This window comes from Lepisosteus oculatus, chromosome 14 (assembly GCF_040954835.1).
Source record: "Lepisosteus oculatus isolate fLepOcu1 chromosome 14, fLepOcu1.hap2, whole genome shotgun sequence".
In the NCBI taxonomy this organism is placed as follows: domain Eukaryota; kingdom Metazoa; phylum Chordata; class Actinopteri; order Semionotiformes; family Lepisosteidae; genus Lepisosteus; species Lepisosteus oculatus.
Window position 1 is genome coordinate 11,217,282 of NC_090709.1, and position 17,540 is coordinate 11,234,821.

Consider the following 17,540-nt stretch of genomic DNA (forward strand, 5'->3'; position numbering starts at 1 on the left):
CTGTCTGGTGATATTGCTGCACGGGGCACAATATCACAATAGAACACGTTACTGTAAAAAATGTTAACATTCGTGAATGAGTATTTTTTTTAATTATACCAAATGTCTGTTAAATAATGAATGATGTTTTTCAGACCATAAACACTATTATATGAAAAAAAAACATTTACTATATATACATTTAACTTGTTTTTTTAAAAAAAAACATTACAATACGGTAGATGAAAATTGTTGTTCAGCGCTCTTGTATTAAATATACTCTACCAGCCTTTTAACTCATGTGTCAGAAATAAAGTGTATAAAATTCGCTAAATCAAACAAAACACAAACGCTACGAAAAAGAAAAAAAAATGTGTTTATCCTGCAATTTTATCTCGTTGAAACGTTTTTTTTTTTCTCTGTGGCACTGACGGGCTAACGGTTAGGATTCCTGGTTTCCTGATTACATAGAAATGTGTCTCTCTTGCCTTACGATGTCCAAATGATCAGTTCAGTGTAGAAAAGAGCACCGTAAAACCCCGTCAGGCGTGCAAAACGTAAAAATGAAAGAGATCGCTTTGTTTCTGCCCACTTTCTCACTTAAGCCCTTTGGTGTGTTAATAGACGGTTATAACCGCTACACCGCGCGATGTGGGGAGGGGTGACTTACAAGCAGAGTTGACCTTTGAGAAAGGACTCGTCTCGGGAATATATTTCCACATTTTGAAGAGAATTTCTCCATTTATGTAGCCTGATTTCCACTATTGCTAGAGAGCTGTAAAATCTGGAATAACTTATCCAGCTCTGGGAACAGTGTGTAGATGACAGGTTTGTGACTTTCTCATGAGCACGGTATATGAATCCATCATATTGTAGCGTTTGGCAGGTTCTTTTTCAGAACTAAAGAACAGTGGAGACGCGATTAACCAAGCACTGGCTTTATTTTACAACCACACCAAAAACCAAACACAGGATCTACACACACATGAGGAGACTGACGAACACGTACACACATTTAGGGTGGTAATTACCTAACAACACACTCTACTTTTACAGGACTACACAGGGCACTAGAATTACTAGGACATTATTTACACAGGCAGGGTCAGCCGCTGGTCATCGTGCTGACCCTCAGACTCTTCCCGGCTACCACTCCCAGCATGCCCAGCGGTACTACGAGCGCCTAGGGGCGCTTCCTCCTCACCACCAGGCGAGGGCGTTACACTGCCCCCACCTGAAGCGTCTGGCGTCTCGCCGACGTCGAACACCCCCCTCAGGCTGTACTCGTATTCGGCCAACTGCTGCGGAACCCTGCGTGAGCGGCCGCTGCGCCGCGGTGACGGCTGGCGATCCACGGACGCCCCACTATCGGCCGGCTCCGGCCCCGGCTGCTCCTCTGGAGCCTCCCCACACGGCTCCTCCTCCCGGGCCCGGTAGGGGGCCAGGCGGTCTCGGTGCAGGACCACCACTCTCCCCCGTGTTCGCAACCGGACACGGTAGCAGACCTCGCCCACCACCCCGAGTACCTCAGCGGGCCCCTCCCACGACGGCGCCAGCTTAGGACTGAGGCCTTTGCGGCGCCGCGGGTTGTACACCCAAACCGAGTCCCCGGGCTGGAAGGCAGGCCCCCTGCAGCGCAGGTCGTAGTACCGCTTCTGCCGGACCCCCGCCTGTGTCAGGTGGGTCCGTGCAAAGCTGTGCACCCGCTGCATCCGCTGCCGCAGGTCCCACTCGTAGTCCGGTCCAGTCGGCGGTGCCGACCCGTCTCCGGGCGGCGGGCCGAAGACCAGGTCCACCGGTGTTCGCATTTCCCGGCCCAGCATGAGCGAGGCCGGGGTGCACCCGGTGGATTCCTGGACCGCGGTCCTGTACGCCCAGAGCGCAAGGGGGAGGTGGCGGTCCCAGTCCCGTTGGTGCCGGGACACCAGGGTGGCCAGCTGGGTGGCGAGCGTCCGATTAAACCGCTCTACCAACCCGTCGCTCTGGGGATGCAGCGGGGTGGTCCGCATCTTAGTAATCCCCAGGCGCTGGCACACCCTGGCGAAGACCTGGGACTCGAAGTTACGCCCCTGGTCACTGTGTAACTCCTCCGGCACCCCCAGCCTGGCAAACATCCCCTCCAGCAGTGCATCGGCCACCGTGGGGGCACTCTGGTCCGGGAGGTCGTAGGCCTCCGGCCACTTCGTAAAGTAATCCATAGCCACCAAGACGTAGCGGTTCCCGGCCTCGGTGCGCGGAAACGGGCCCAAAACGTCCACTCCCACCCGCTCCATAGGAGCCCCCACCTGGTGTTGTTGGAGGGGGGCCCGAGAGCGCTCGGGGGGACCCTTCTGCGCCACGCACACCGCACACGTTGGGCAGTACCGATCCACGTCCCGGTGGCAAAGACCCCAATAAAAATGGCCTCGGAGACGCTGCAGGGTTTTTTTACCGCCGAAGTGCCCCACACCCGGTTGGCCGTGCACCGCTCGGAGCACCGCCCCGCGGAGCGACCGAGGCACCACTAGCTGCCACCGTACCTCGCCACTGGAGGGTACCCGCCACCCCCGGCGCAGCACCCCGTCCTTTACCTCCAAGGCCTCCCACAGGGCGCAGAGGGCCTTGACGGACTTCGGGTGCGGGGCGAGCTCCTCTCGTGTAGGCCGCACTCCTGCTGCCCTCCAGCGGAGCACCGGGCCCACGTCAGGATCAGCTGCCTGACGCTGCGCCAGGTCTGGCAGGCCCACCCCCAGCGGCCCCTCCCGGGCCGTGGCCGCGGCGCTCACCCCCGCCACGGTGCGGACAGCCTCCTCACGCTGCTCCCGCCGGGCGCAGTGATGGCAGTCCGCGGCCTCGCAGGGGCGCCGCGAGAGAGCGTCGGCATTGAGATGGCGAGACCCCGCACGGTGCACGACAGTGAAGTCGTACTCCTGCAGGATCTCTATCCATCGCGCCATCTGTCCCTCTGGCTCCTTAAAGTGGAGCAGCCAGGTGAGGGACGCATGGTCGGTCCTCAACCGGAACCGGGTCCCGAACAGGTACGGCCTGAAATGGTGGACCGCCGCCATCACCGCCAGCAGCTCGCGACGGGTCACGCAGTAGTTCCGCTCAGGCCTAGTCAGAGCCCGACTGTAGTAAGCCACTACACGCTCCCCATCCGGCCCCTCCTGCGCCAACACCGCCCCCACCCCCGAGTCACTCGCGTCGGTGTCGAGAATATACGGCAACCGCGGGTCGGGGTAGGCCAGCACGGGGGCCCCCACCAGAGCTTCGCGCAACCGGCCAAAGGCAGTCTCACAGCCCGAGTCCCAGTCAAAACGGCGGCCCTTGTCGGTGAGGCGGTGCAGCGGGGCGGCGATGCTGGCAAAGTCCCGGACGAACCTCCGATAGTACGAGGCCAACCCCAGAAAGCTGCGGAGCTCCGCGACGGTGCGTGGAGTCGGCCAGCCCCTCACTGCAGCGACCTTACCTGGGTCCGTAGCCACCCCTCGCGGTCCAACAACATGTCCCAGGAAGGTCACCTCCCGCCGCAGGAGCTCGCACTTGCGGGGGTTGAGCCTCAGGCCAGCACGGCGGATGCAGGCCAGCACCGCCTGGAGGTTCGTCAAGGCCTGGTCGAAACTCCGTGCATGAACCAGCAGATCGTCCAGATATAACACGCACTGGTTCCGCGGGACCGATGCCAGCACCCTCTCCATCAGCCTCTCGAACGTCGCCGGGGCATTGCACAGGCCAAAAGGCATGACAGTAAACTGCCAGAGGCCCTGGCCGATGGAAAAGGCCGTCTTCGGGCGAGCATCGGGAGCAAGCGGTACCTGCCAGTAGCCGCAGCGGAGGTCCAGGGAGCTGAACCAGGTCGACCCGGTGATGTAGTCCAGGGCGTCATCTATCCTCGGCAGGGGGTAGGAATCTTTCCGGGTGACCTCGTTCAGCTTGCGGTAGTTGACGCAGAACCTCCACGAGCCGTCTTTTTTTTTAACCAGTACGGCTGGCGCCGACCACGGGCTCGCGGAGGGCTCAATCACCCCCGCTGCGGCCATCTCCCGGATCTTTTCCTCGGCGGCGGTCCGCTTGGCGTGGACCATGCGTCCTGGTGGGATGCGGATGGGCCGAGCGTCGCCGGTGTTGATCTCGTGTTGGACCAGGGCAGTGCGGGTGCAGTCCTCATCCCTCGCCGCAAAGAGGTCTTCGTTCTGGGCGAGTAGCTCCCGGAGCCGCTGCCGCTGGTCCTGATCGAGGCCCTCGCAGCTCCGCTGGAAGAGGTCCTCAACGGCACGCTTCGCTTCCATGCAACGCTCGGCCCCCGCCGCCGCCTTGTCTGGCCCCCCGGCCGACTCAGGGGCAGGATCCGGCACGCTCGCTCCCCGGCTCGCAGGCCTGGTCTGCCCCGGCGACTGACGCCGCCGCCGCCGCCGCTGCCTCTTGTTCCCCCGGCTCTGGCAAGCCCGCGTCCCTCGGCCTTCGCCGGACCTGCCCTCCACCAGGTGCAGTCGCTCCCCCTGCCACACCAACTCCTGCCGGTCCAAGTCCAACCTGGCCCCCACTCGCTGCAGTAGGTCCAGCCCCAGAATGCAGTCCTCCTGGATGGGTGCAAGGTAGCAGGGGTGGCGCACCGTCGCTGCACCCAGACGGAAGGCAAGCACCCGTTTCCCCCGGACTGCAGCGAGCTGTCCCGTCACGGTCCTCAGCCGCAGGCTGGAGGCCTCCCATCCTGGGGGGTTGGTGCCCTCGGTGTCGGGGAGAACGCCCGGCCGAAGTAGGGTCACTGATGAACCGGTGTCGAGTAGGGCCAGGCAGGGTTGGTCCTCAATCCGGCAGTGGAGGTACAGGCCCCGGCTACAGCCGACTCGCCCCACGGTGGCGTGAGGGGCGCCGGTTTTTACAGCGCTCTCCGGAGCGGGGGTTGAGGTGTTCAAGGGCGGCCTTCCCCGCGCTGAGCCGCCCCGTTCCCGTTTCCCGACGCCGATCGAGCGAGGTTCGGGTGCCCGGCAGAACCGGGCTCGGTGTCCTCTTTTCCCGCAGCGGTCGCAAATCAGCGTGCGGGGCTGTTCCGCGGCGGTCGCTGCACGGGCTGGCTCCTCTTCCCCCTCGCTGGATTCCTCCGTCGCCGCCTCGGTCAGCCGGCAGGGCGCACTGCATCTGCTGGCGCTGCCAGTGACCCCGAACACTACCTCAGCCCGTGTAGCAAGGGCCAAGGCCTGCTCCAGCGATGTTGGCGCGGCCAGCTGCACGTGGCGCCGCAGCTCCTCGGGTGAGAGGGCCTTGAGAAAGGCCTGGAGAGCCATCTCCCGCTGCACCTCCCGGGGGAAAGTTGGGTATCCTCTGCGGGCGAGGAACATGACATCCGCGGCGACCGGGCCCAGTCGCTCTCCTGGTCGGCGCCGCCGCAGGGCCAGCCTCTCCCGCATCAAGTCCGGCGCCTCCTCTACACCGAAGCGCAGCTGGAGGGCTGCTGCCAGCGCCGTGTAGTCGCCTCTGTCCTCCTCCGGGACATCCAGGAGCACCTGGCAGGCCGCTCCTTCCAGCGCCGCCGCCAGGTGGCCGGCCATCTCCGCCCGGCTCCAGCCATTCGTCCGGGCCGCGAGCTGGAACTGCGCCTCATAGGTCTCCCAAGGCGCCTCACCATCGTAGCGACCTGGTCGCACCCGCGCCGATGGGTGTGGGAATCGCTGATCGGCTCCGGCAGGGAGGGCATCCTCTCTCCGGGGCGGCCGCCCCAATTCTACTGGCAGGACCACTACTGGGTAGCCCTGGTAAGGGCTGTGGCCACCTGTCGCACCCAGGAGTTGCTCAGGCTCCCTATGTGCGCCGCCGATGGGTTCTGCGTCTTCCAGCGTCAGCCGGCGCTTTATGGAATCGGGTAGTGTCTGCCACGAGTTGTTCATTCTGCCCGCTTCTGACACCAATGTAGCGTTTGGCAGGTTCTTTTTCAGAACTAAAGAACAGTGGAGACGCGATTAACCAAGCACTGGCTTTATTTTACAACCACACCAAAAACCAAACACAGGATCTACACACACATGAGGAGACTGACGAACACGTACACACATTTAGGGTGGTAATTACCTAACAACACACTCTACTTTTACAGGACTACACAGGGCACTAGAATTACTAGGACATTATTTACACAGGCAGGGTCAGCCGCTGGTCATCGTGCTGACCCTCAGACTCTTCCCGGCTACCACTCCCAGCATGCCCAGCGGTACTACGAGCGCCTAGGGGCGCTTCCTCCTCACCACCAGGCGAGGGCGTTACAATATTAAAGACACTGTGAGCATTTGAATAAAATTAAGGATAGTCTGTCCCAGCTCGCCGCGATGGTATAGTGGACCGTACTTTGTGCTGTGACCGCACTACCCGCGCTTTGAATCCGGGTGACAGCAGCCCAAGAGAGTTTCCTTCGTCTATGTTATTTCAGTGAAGGGGGGGCATGCGTGTACAGCAGCGATCTTCGAGTTGATGTGTTGCCCCATATAAGCAATGTGAACCAACACTGCTTTACAAAGGAGCACGGTCTGATCTTATAGTTGATAATCTGGAGACCAGACCGACCTCTTCTCTGACGAGAAGAAAAGGTGAGGAGCCGCAGTATTTAATGTAAATAAGAGATTTCATTTTTTTTTCTGTGGCGCAGCTAGTACCAAACACGTAATCTCGGGGTTGTGAATTCGAGCTCCACGCTGGTAAGAAATCATATAGGTTATGATAAATGTACTTTTTTAAATAAAAAGTAATATTATAAAACTTTCTCGATACGAGTTTGCAGGTGACATGTTCTTTATAAAAATAATCTTTAGTGTGGGATCAATAACCGCGCCTGAACAAATATCGGAAAGAATCGCCTGTCACTAAGGTATTTAAGTAAAGTAGAGATATAATCAGAAAACCTACATATAGGAAATGTTACTTTGTATGTGCTTTAGCGTTTTCTTTTATATACCGAAAAAAAAGGTTCAAGGCGTTCTAGTCGCTGTACTCCTCGTAGATAATCTCAACGAAATCACAATACAGTACAGGACACGCAGTGAGGAGCTCACGCAACGAATAGTCTTGAACATGCCAAGCGCAAAGGCACACTGCACATCTGCGAAACATCACATCCTAGTTTAGTTACAGTGAGATTATAGACTGGAAGCTAGGAAGTCTCAGATCACTTTTTTATTAAATGTTCAAGCAAACCCAAATACCTTTGCAAGAGACATTTCAGAATCCCAGTCAAATCCAGTATGATTGCTGGATCCCTCGAATTCGACAATATCACAGATCTGCAGTCCACGTTGTGCAAGACATACCGCCCAGAGCATTTCTAAGACAGGAAATACATTTTCGTTACGAAAAGAGATATACTGTACGTAGAGTGAAATGGTCTGGTACGAGTCCTAAATTTGAATAGTTCAAAACAGACGAAAAAGGGTAATTACAGACTCTTTCGAAATGTAAGAACATTAAAGCTGTGCGGACCTTATCTTGATTTACCTAGATTAATCGTTTTCAGAAAGTGTAATTTTATTATTTTATGTACCCTTGACGATTCTACTGATGTTATAAGTGCTCTTGTTTATATTGAATCTATTTTGTTGTTCAAATAAAAAGTAAAAAAAAAACATTCCGGATGCGTCTGCTGTAGAAATAAAATGACATCAACGACGTTGCACGTAGAGTTCTGAAGCCTGCTCCACAGAAGAACTAGCTGAGATGAAAAGTTCGATATTCTACTGACAGGGCTATTATCGTCAACTCAGTTTCTTTCTGAAACAACATTTTTCAAGAAAAACTTACACAAAAATTTCACAATTTGAAATAAAATGCTTGCTTAAAAGTGCAGATTATTTTTTACCCAAAAACTGTAAATGGAGAAAACCGACCCGTTGGAGTCTCTGTGGTACCATTGGTCAGTGCAGTCAGGTCGGGACTAAAACGATAGTAAGGTGCTGGTTCAAGCACATCTAGGCACGCCTTTCTCACTGTTCCATCGTGAATATCATCTAGAGAAAAAGTGGCATGTACTGTTTAGTACATTATTGACCTTATTAATAATTTGAGGGAATACAAATGCTTTGCATGTATCGAATTACAGCACGTAACAACTGACTACCTGAGTCGATATCACCGGGCAATTTCCAATAACGACCAACATCAGAAACTTCAAGAAAAATAAGATTCCATATTTTGGAATGTAGGGCGGGAGAATTCATTTATAATCCTGTTGCATTTTGAGCTAAACTTTTTTTTAGAAAATATGACGCAGATTTGCTCAAGATACTTGTAATCGCCTTAAAGAGAGTTTTCATGAAAACGTACATCGGCTAGCTCTCCACTGTTAATTGACAGAACTTTTGAAGAAACTGTTCTTATATAAGCAACATACAAATTAAACATCTTAATTAACATGAAGGGAAATCTATGGAAGCCCGTTTCCGTCAGGGAGTAAAAAAAACGCGCTATGGTATCTCATTGTATGTCCTTTTTTACTTAAAAAGGTCTTCTTTAGCTCAGCTGGCAAGACCTGGGTTCGAGCCAATGCAGTGAGGCACGAACAAGGGTGGGAGCGGCGAGGGCACAAGCCCTAGAACCCGAATCCGTTACAATAACAAAAGGACAGACAATGAAATATGGGCTATTTCGAAGTCGCAAATGTGAGATATAAAGTAGGAATTCTGAGTTACTAAGTCGCAATTCTGAGTTGCTAAGTCGGAATTCTGAGATACCATAGCGGGTTTTTTTTTTACTCCCTGGCGGAAACGGGCTTCCATAGAAATCCGGGTTGTGAATAACAACTGTCACTACACACGATTGAGTTCTTGATTCAGGTTTCCTTGAACTTTAACAAATCCAGTAAACTTGAATAAGATAAGACACTCCCGGTGTTTAACGGTGTTCTTTTCTACACTCCTGATTTGAGGATCCCCAGCTAAAATATTTTTTAAATACAACAAAATTCCGATATATTGAATAGTATTTATGTTTACATTTATATTCAATCGTGCCAAAAGCTTATGTTCTCTGCATATATCAGGATGTGGAAAGAGGCCCAATCACATCTGGAGTAGATAGTATTTAGGTCAAAGCTAATTGCATCTCTGGGTGTGTTTGAATTACCTACGTGTTTGACTGAAGGACAAGCTCACGGTGCCATAAAAATTGACACTCGTCATCTTTTCTTCTACATTCACAGGTTTTACGCTAAAGACAAAAATTTTTTTTTTTGTCGTTTTCATGCCAGCTGGCACTAATTATTCTGCACTGACAGGGAAGATTAGTATTTTATCTATCACAATATGTGTGGAATTTGTTTTTAAAAAAGTTGTTCCAGAAATGAACACTTCCATTAAAGTTAAGGCAGACACCTGTTGCTGTCCACAACGACCAACTCTGCATGGCAAGAGAGGAAGAAAAGCACTGTGGTGATTTGAACCCAGAAACTTATTTACTAGACATGCACGTTAACCAGCTAAGCCACAGCACCAACAGAACACTATCCTTTTACAGCCTCTTAGACACACCGCTCTGAGATACCTGCGTTCTGTGTGCTCTGAGCCTGCTCGCTGAGCAAGTGATGAGAAATGGCTTTTATCTGGTAATTTCAAGTCCAAGGAGCTCAATATGCTTTTTATGTTTGACATCTTCAAGGAAAATGGTGAAATCGCAGGTGGAAGAGGAAAATGATCCTTGAGTAGAGGAAATACGACCATCTTGAGCACTAACTCATGTCAGGAGGCTAACTTCTGGGATGAGGTGGTGGGGTGGTAAGGCGATGGACTACTAATCCATTGTGCTCTGCACATGTGGGTGTGAATCCCATCCTTGTGAAGTTCAGCAGTTGACAGATGTGCCTTTTTAAACTGGGTGTGCTTTCGTTTCGTCTTTCGCTCCTGTACTACAGCAGTAATATTTCTAGATGTGCATGAACATGGTATAGTAGGCTGACGGCAGGAACACGGGGTCCACAAGCAGTGACAGTATCAGAGGTGTCTGCAGTGTGTTGGTTTGTGAGCACTAATAAAATAACTTGCCGTGGAAGCACGTGTGCCTGCATTAATACAGCTCCATTGAGCAGAAAAAGCAACACAAACACCGACTTGTCAACAGGAAGTTTCCGTAGCTGAAAACACAGCCATTGTGCTCCAGGTGAAGCTTGTGTCGCAGGATGTGGGTCATTGAGGCAGTCACGGTCTGGGGTTGATTGGGTTATGTTGATTTGTGTTACAGGGTGTGGGTCATTGAGGCAGAAACAGGCTGTGATTGATTAGGTTATGTTGAATTCCAGGAGGGTGTCAATGTTGCCTCTCACTCAAGGGGGTGACTGCAGTTGTCCCAATTAATACAGGAACAGTCAGTAAAAACAGTCAAACCCAAGTCGTTCAGGGAGAAATTAGGTATCGAGACTTGGAGGTGTGAGGAGTCGCTGAGCCAGTTTTAGCCAGACCAAGGGGTGAACTGATAAGGTTCCATGACACCTAGCTCAGCACTCCCACACCCCTCAAACAACACAAGCTTCCTCCTGGAAAAATACTGGGCAGACCTGATTCTGACAGGGACAGTGGAAACCCCCCTGAAAGGGATTGGCTAAGGAGAGGGATAAAAAAGACCTGAGACAGAACAGAGGGGGCTCCCGATTCCCACTGGATCCTGGAGACGACACAGGCAGCACAAGGAAGCTGCAGGGTGCAAGACCCCGCTGCAGAGTGCAAGACCCCGGAGGAACTCTGCAGAGACTTCTAATACCTGGAGGCAAGGATCTACTGGTTCAGTAACTGACGACAACGAGAGACATTGGCATTGGAACAGAGGTACTGTACAGAGACTTTTAACACCTGAAGGTGAGGAACAAGGAAACTGGCACAGTTAGCCGATTCAAACTGAGAGGAATGTAATATAGTCGCAGAGGATTTCTATTGTTACCTGAACAGAGACTGGGGAAATAGGACTGGGCGATACCCCTCTCCTCAAAGTGGGCCATCAGAGACTACAGGTACTAAGTAGAGACGATCGAGTAACCTCTCTTATGTATTTTACAGAAAAGACTGCTGCCCCTCTGTATTCATTTTGACCCTGGGAAGGACCTTTTGCTGCTGTGAATTCTGTTTTCGTTGTGTTTTTGGGTGACAGTGAATGTGAATGTAGTTGGAAAATAAAAAGGGCACTTATACAATACAAATGCTTGTCGCTGGTCTGTGTGTGCATTGGTGATTCTGGGAGACAAACAGAGCCTGTGGTAATGTAGAGGGGCCCTAGCACCCCGTTTGTATTGCTAGGTGGTGTAGATGTACACGAAGCAGGAACATCCCTCGCCCTTGGGTTCACCTTACTGTGACACCTTCTTCATCTATGTTTTTTGAGTGCACTGCAAATGATCTTAGTATCGAAATGCCGTCCCACATAACCGATCCAAACAAGCTGCTTTACAGAGGAGCACTGCCGGAGCTTATCGTTGGCAAACTGAAGACCAGGCCGACCTCTTCTGTGACTCTTGAACACTAAATCTCAAGGTTGTGAATTCAAGCTCCACGCTGGCGGGAAATTCCATAGGTAATGATCACATTTTCTTGCATGCTAATCAAAAGAAATATTAAGAAACTTTTCCCGATACCAGTTTTTTAGAAAAGTAAAGGCACACGGCACATGTGTGCCACATCACGTCCGAGTTTAGTGACAACTACCTCAGAGATTGTAAGCTGGGTAGTTTCAGATTAGATCACTTTTTTTATCAAAGGTTCAAGCAAACCTGAATACTTTTGCAAGTGACATTTCAGAATCCTAGTCAAATCCAGTACGATTGCTGGATCCTTCGAATTCGACTGAACTATAGCACAGATCTGCAGTCCACCATTAGAATACTGTGGGTGTGTTGTATAAGCCATACCGCCCAAAATAGTTCTAAAACGGGAGATGCATCCTCATTTAGGAATGTGGTATAAAGTGAAATGGTCTGGGAAGAGTCCTACGTTTGAACAGTTCAAAATAGACGTAAAGGGATATATACGGACTCTTTCGAAATGTAAGAACAAGCTGTGCGGACCTTATCTTTATTAACGTCGTGTAAACGTTTTTCATAGAGTGTAATTGTATTATAGCATGTGCCCCTGAAGATTTTCTTGATACGTTATATGTGCTCTTGTTTGTATTGTATGTAGTTTTGTTGTTCAAATAAAACGTAAAAGACACAACTTTCCGGATGCGGCTGCTGTAAAAATAAAATGACATCAAGGGTGCTGTACGCAGAGGTCTGAAGCCTGTTTCATTTAAGAACTATATCCAGAGGTGTTAAAGAAGTCTAGATCTCACTACGAGAATGGCAGCATCTCAAAAAAAGCAGGTGCAGTTCGTTACACAGTCGTAATGCCACTAAGTCGGACCAGAAGAGCGAAAGCCACCTGGCTTTCTCTGAGCAAGTAATGTGACAAAGAGACACAGTACAGTGGTAACCGACCCTCTTCCAACTGACTTCAAAGGGGAGGGAGCTGCTTTTTGGCAGTCTCTCGAGAAACTAAGCAAAGTGTTTAAAGATACTTTGTCAGCTTGACATCAAGGCAGAAAACAAAAACTTTCTTGCGTCCACTCAAACCAAATGCGGTTTGCCACCTTTTGCGTTATGCAGGGAATGAAGTCTGCCGAGATCACTTTTGAGTCAATGCAAATCGTAGTGTGCCCTCCATTTTAATGTTGGTTGTGCTGGCGTGCTGCTTCTGTCTGTGAAACTTTATGCAATCAAGGCATTTAATGTTTTTTTTAATAATTGGAAAAAAATGTTCTATTTTTTTTCTTAAATATTGATGGTTTAAAAACTTATTTAATGTGAAACGGTCATTGTGATTGTAAAACGGTCAAAATGTTAGTGAAGAAATCAGTAATGTGAGGAAAGGTGAATTGTGGGAGCCTCTTGACTCCCCGTGTCGTGCTGTGTTTCTCTCTCATTCTACTTGGAGTGGTGCCGTCGCTTCTGGATAAAGTCTGTCTTGGGTCATTCCGGACAAGTCAGGTATGACTGTGCTTCACCACAAGAAGAGACACCTCACTTGCGAGGATCCCAACAGTATATTTCCCCTTTCAGACCCCATGGGAGTGAATTTCATACACAATTAAAAAAGCCTAATTTTATTTAGAGGCTTCAGACACTTTTTTAATTAAAAAAGTGACCTGAAACGCCTTAGCTTTCAGGTTTGCTAGAACCTGTAATAATAAAGTGGTCTCAAACTTTCATTGTCTGATGTAGCTGTCTCTAAAGTTGGACATGATGTTTTGGAGATGCTGAGATATTGAGAAGAACTCAACTACATGGTGAGAAGTCTGGGTTCAGCACCAGCAGATGGTGAAAAACTCTTAGCTGACCCCAACCTAATTTGAACGCGCAACTTTCTGAGCTAGAATCAACTACACTACCACTGTGCCACACCCTATAGTCTTCTTTAGCTCCCCAAAGGAGAAAAATCAGTGTCCCAAAAAAAGTGCTTCCCGAAATGTCTTTAACAGAAAGGAAAATTTAGACAGGCTTCCATTTCTGCATTAAGAACTGTTTGTGCTGTCCTGTAATTGAGGAAATATACCACCTAAATCAGCAAAGAGTTCTACGTTTGAATAGTTCTAAATAGACGTAAATGGATATTTACAGACTCTTTCGAAATGTAGGAACATGAAAGCTGTGTGGACCTTGTTTTTATTTACTTTGTTTAACTTTTTTTTTCCATAAAGTCTGATTGTATTATTTATGTGCCCCTCACGAGTCTATTAATACGTTATATGTGCTCTTGTTTATATTGAATCTATTTTGTTGTTCAAATAAAAAGTAAAACAAAAACAAATTCCGGATGGGTGCTGCTATAGAAATAAAACAACATCAAGGGTGCTGTACGCAGAGGTCTGTAGCCTGCTCCACAGAAGAACTTTATCCAGAGGTGTTTAAGAATTCGAGATCTCACCATGAGAGGGGAAGCATCTCAGAAAAAGCAGGTGCAGTCGGTTCCATAGTCATAACGCCACTGTCGGACAAGAGCAAAACCCACCCGGCTTCCTCCGGGCAAGTAATGAGACAAAGAGACAGGACACAGTGGTTAGTGTGGCTGAGTGGTCTAAGGTGCTGGATTAAGGCTCCAGTCTTGTTGGAGGTGTGTGTTTGAATCCCACTGCTGCTAAGGGTTTTTGTGTTACAACCACCAAGTGGAGCAATGTGTTAAAAGCTACTTTATCAGCTTAACATCAAAGCAGGGAGAAAAAAGTGTTTCTTCTTCTCAACACAAATTCTTTTTTCCACCTTCAGCAGGGAAGTTTGTCTACCAAGATCACTTTTGAGTCAGTGCAAATCACAATGCGCCCTCAATTTTAATGTCGGTTGTGCTCATTTTATCTGTGAAACGTTAATGTTCTGCATTTTCAAGTCGAGTCATCCTCAGGGGTAGAGCTGATTAAGTCTTTCCGCATAGCGCTCCATCAGAAATAACTTGTCTAAGTTCCAAAGAGATTGTGGGTTTCACTTCAAGCAATCATAAAGCATACCTCACATGTCAGATCTAAATGGGGAATTTGTTGGTTACAAAGCTGAACGTTTTTCCATGTTCTGCTAGAGTATCCACTGGCTTGCCTTTATCAGCTGTCTTGGAAAGATAAGCTGTGCTTCGTCTCAGGAAAAATCATTAGTACTGTCATTTTATTCTGTGCATATGGCCGATATTTAAAGTACATAAAAATCACGAGTTCATAGATTTATCCAAATATCAACGGCACCTTGTAAACCTGTGATAAGAATTCCTTCAATCCAATAGTTTAACTCCAGGGAAAAGGCAGGGAAACATAGAGAATTCTTATTTAAAGACAACATCCGTATTGGATTGCATGTCAGCAGGCATCACTCAGAATTCCTAATATGATTTTGAATTCAGTTTTGCAGTTCTTCAGTGTTTTACTACTTTCAGAGAGTTCTTTATTGACCTTGCTGAAGCAGAGAAGCGACATAATCACAGATGTGACCAGTTTTTCTGCTGTTTCTGGTTAATAATGATTATTATTTTGTATTTTGATTAGTATTTTTCGTAGCGTTCTTTCTCAGCTTTTAAGTTATTTGGTGAGTAAGAACCACTGAGAACGAGTCTGAATCAATCAAGAACATATACGGTACTGCTGTCCTGTGTACAACTGCTTCGTCCTAATTGAGCTTTTCAGTGTTGAAGAAGACGTTTCCAATTTCGATTGCTTGTTTCAGAGGATGTGCTACAAGATCACAGATTCATTTGAAAAGATTTGGAGATGTATTGGCTGGGATTCAAAACTGGCTCAATTGCATGAAGGCACCTATACTCAGCAACGAGAAGAAAGGAGAAGGGGCCAGAGGTAGTGTGGCTGAATTGTCTAATATGCTGGATTTTAGGCTCCACTCTCTCAGGGGCGTGGGTTTAAATCCCACTACTGCCCAATGTTTTAAGACCTTACTTCCTGTGATTTGTAATATGGTCAGTAAAAGCACTTTATGTAAGTATTTCTTATGTCAGCGTTACAAGTCACTTACTGCTCCACAGGTCCGGGGTTCAATCCCTGGCATCTTCAGGTGTTTTATATTACTGTACTCACATCGCAATCTTCTGTTGAGTGAGAACTCTTTGCTCGTGTTCATAGAGAGCCAGGTTTACCTTTTGAATCTCACCCGGGATTTCCTGAGAGATCATTCAGCGACCGAGCCCTCCCTCTGGACTCCGCACTGAGCTGAAAGCTGCATGAATTCCTCACTGCGTGTCCTCTACTGTTACAGGTGGTCCAGCGTAAATGTGCAGCACAGTGATATGAACAACTTGAACTTTTTCTGTATGTGAAGAAAAATGCAAAAGAGCATGTAAAGTACTGATCATATAAAATATCCATGGTACAACTCGAGAAAAAACTGAAGCACAAAACAACGACTTTTGATGATTACAAGAGATTAAAGAAACACAACCGTCCACAGATGGGTTCGGATGCTGAACGCATAAGTCAAAAGAAAAAAAGCGAAGTAAACTCTCTTCATTGCCTTATAGTTTATGTAATAAAACATTTTTTTTCTTTCTTTATAATTTCTTACTGTTGATAGACGATTTATTGAATTTTAACAGAATCACAACTACAAACATTTGGGGTTAAATTGTTATTCACATACTCTAACAAAGAGAAACGTTAGTCTCTTCCAGTGTGTGAGCCAATTTCTAAAAAAATTAAAAATAAGTTATAGAAATTGAATTGTTCTACTTTTTAGGCTTGCATAGTCTTATTCATATTTCAGTTAAGCCTTTTCCTCTGTAGTAATTTCATTTGATATTAAAATTAGTCCTGATTTACAAGAATTTTGTAATAAGTTTCAATTTAGATAAATCGTGCCCAGAAGCTACCAAAACTGGTAATGTTCACATAATGTGTAATGCCAAAGCAGCAGTTGGGGTGGGAAACAAAAGGCATTTCTTGGTATGAATCCTAAAACTTCATAGATGGCGTTCTAGGACTTCTCGCTTCAGATAAAGCTGTTAATACATCATAAATTTCTACTCAATCAATATCTGCAGTGTTATCACTACCAAACGCTAAATATAGATCCTGGCAATAATTCATGAGTTGTTCGTTAGAAAATTGTTTATGTTTTTTTTTTAACATATTTTCAATACCAGACAAAAAGTCGAAAGTTTCAATTTCATGCAACTGATGAAATCTCTCTTCGATGGAAGTTATAAGTACAGTAAATCCAAAACACTGCGGAATCAATCAGATTTACATGTTTCTTGTGGATCCAGAAGATCATTTTGAGATTTAAAACATGCCTGTCTTTTCTTTTTTCGAGGACGAAGAAGTAGCAGCAGTAGTAGAAGTTATGGCAAGAACGTGTTTAGAGTTCAGCACTTCTCATTTCTAATGCAGAGCCATCGAAAAGCACCGCCAGTGATAAAAGAAATTGCAGAATTGGTCTGTTCATGGTGCCTACACGCTTTGGATTGCTGGCATTTTCTGCAAGCGTTCCTTTTTGAGGGTTCATGAAATTCCTCACATTTGAGCCAACACTAAAATATTTCATTCGGGGTCACCTAATTCATAGTGCAAACCGAATCTAGAGGGGATGCTGTGGCACATGAAGCCGTTTGTTATTCTGTTGTGAGGTGTGAGGGACGGAATGCAAATTGAGTTGGTGAATAGAAAATGAAACAGGAGTCACTTCTTGAGCTACGAATTCCAAAAAGTATGAAAACCTGTGCATTTTAACAGTGCAGAATACTCACAAATTGCACTGAGTTGCTTGCTTTCTTCTGCTGCTTTTATATTTCAGTCATTCACTGTCAGCTAGCACTGAAACAATTCAAGAAAGGTAAAAACGGAAGCTGTCAGGAGTGGGATTTGAACCCACACCTCCATTTGGAGACCAGAACACCCAAGCCAGCTGGAAAGATACATCTCCTTGAGTCTGGTGCCTTAGACCACTCGGCCACCCTGACAAGCAAAAGCAAGTGATGTGCTGAATGCACCAGTAGTTGACTAAACTGAGTTTCTTCCCTGAAATTATTTGCTTGCGAAGACCCAAGTTGCCTTGAATGGATCTTGGAAATCAAATATACGGATGGATTGTTATTCGGTTGTGA

General features: G+C 48.0%; 1 protein-coding gene, 1 non-coding gene and 1 pseudogene across 2 annotated transcripts in view; 1 reads left to right on the top strand and 2 right to left on the bottom strand.

The window, feature by feature from the left end:
• Positions 1-17,540, bottom strand: part of LOC138242797 (zinc finger protein 271-like) — a 683,123-nt gene that overhangs the window by 520,708 nt on the left and 144,875 nt on the right. The window lies entirely within an intron of this gene.
• The window catches only part of LOC138242769 (zinc finger protein 271-like), a 735,173-nt pseudogene that overhangs the window by 121,690 nt on the left and 595,943 nt on the right, over positions 1-17,540 (top strand).
• Positions 17,284-17,396, bottom strand: trnal-caa (transfer RNA leucine (anticodon CAA)). Its single transcript has 2 exons — positions 17,359-17,396; positions 17,284-17,329 (listed from the first exon to the last, which is right to left on the bottom strand). It is a non-coding gene; the product is annotated as a tRNA-Leu (tRNA).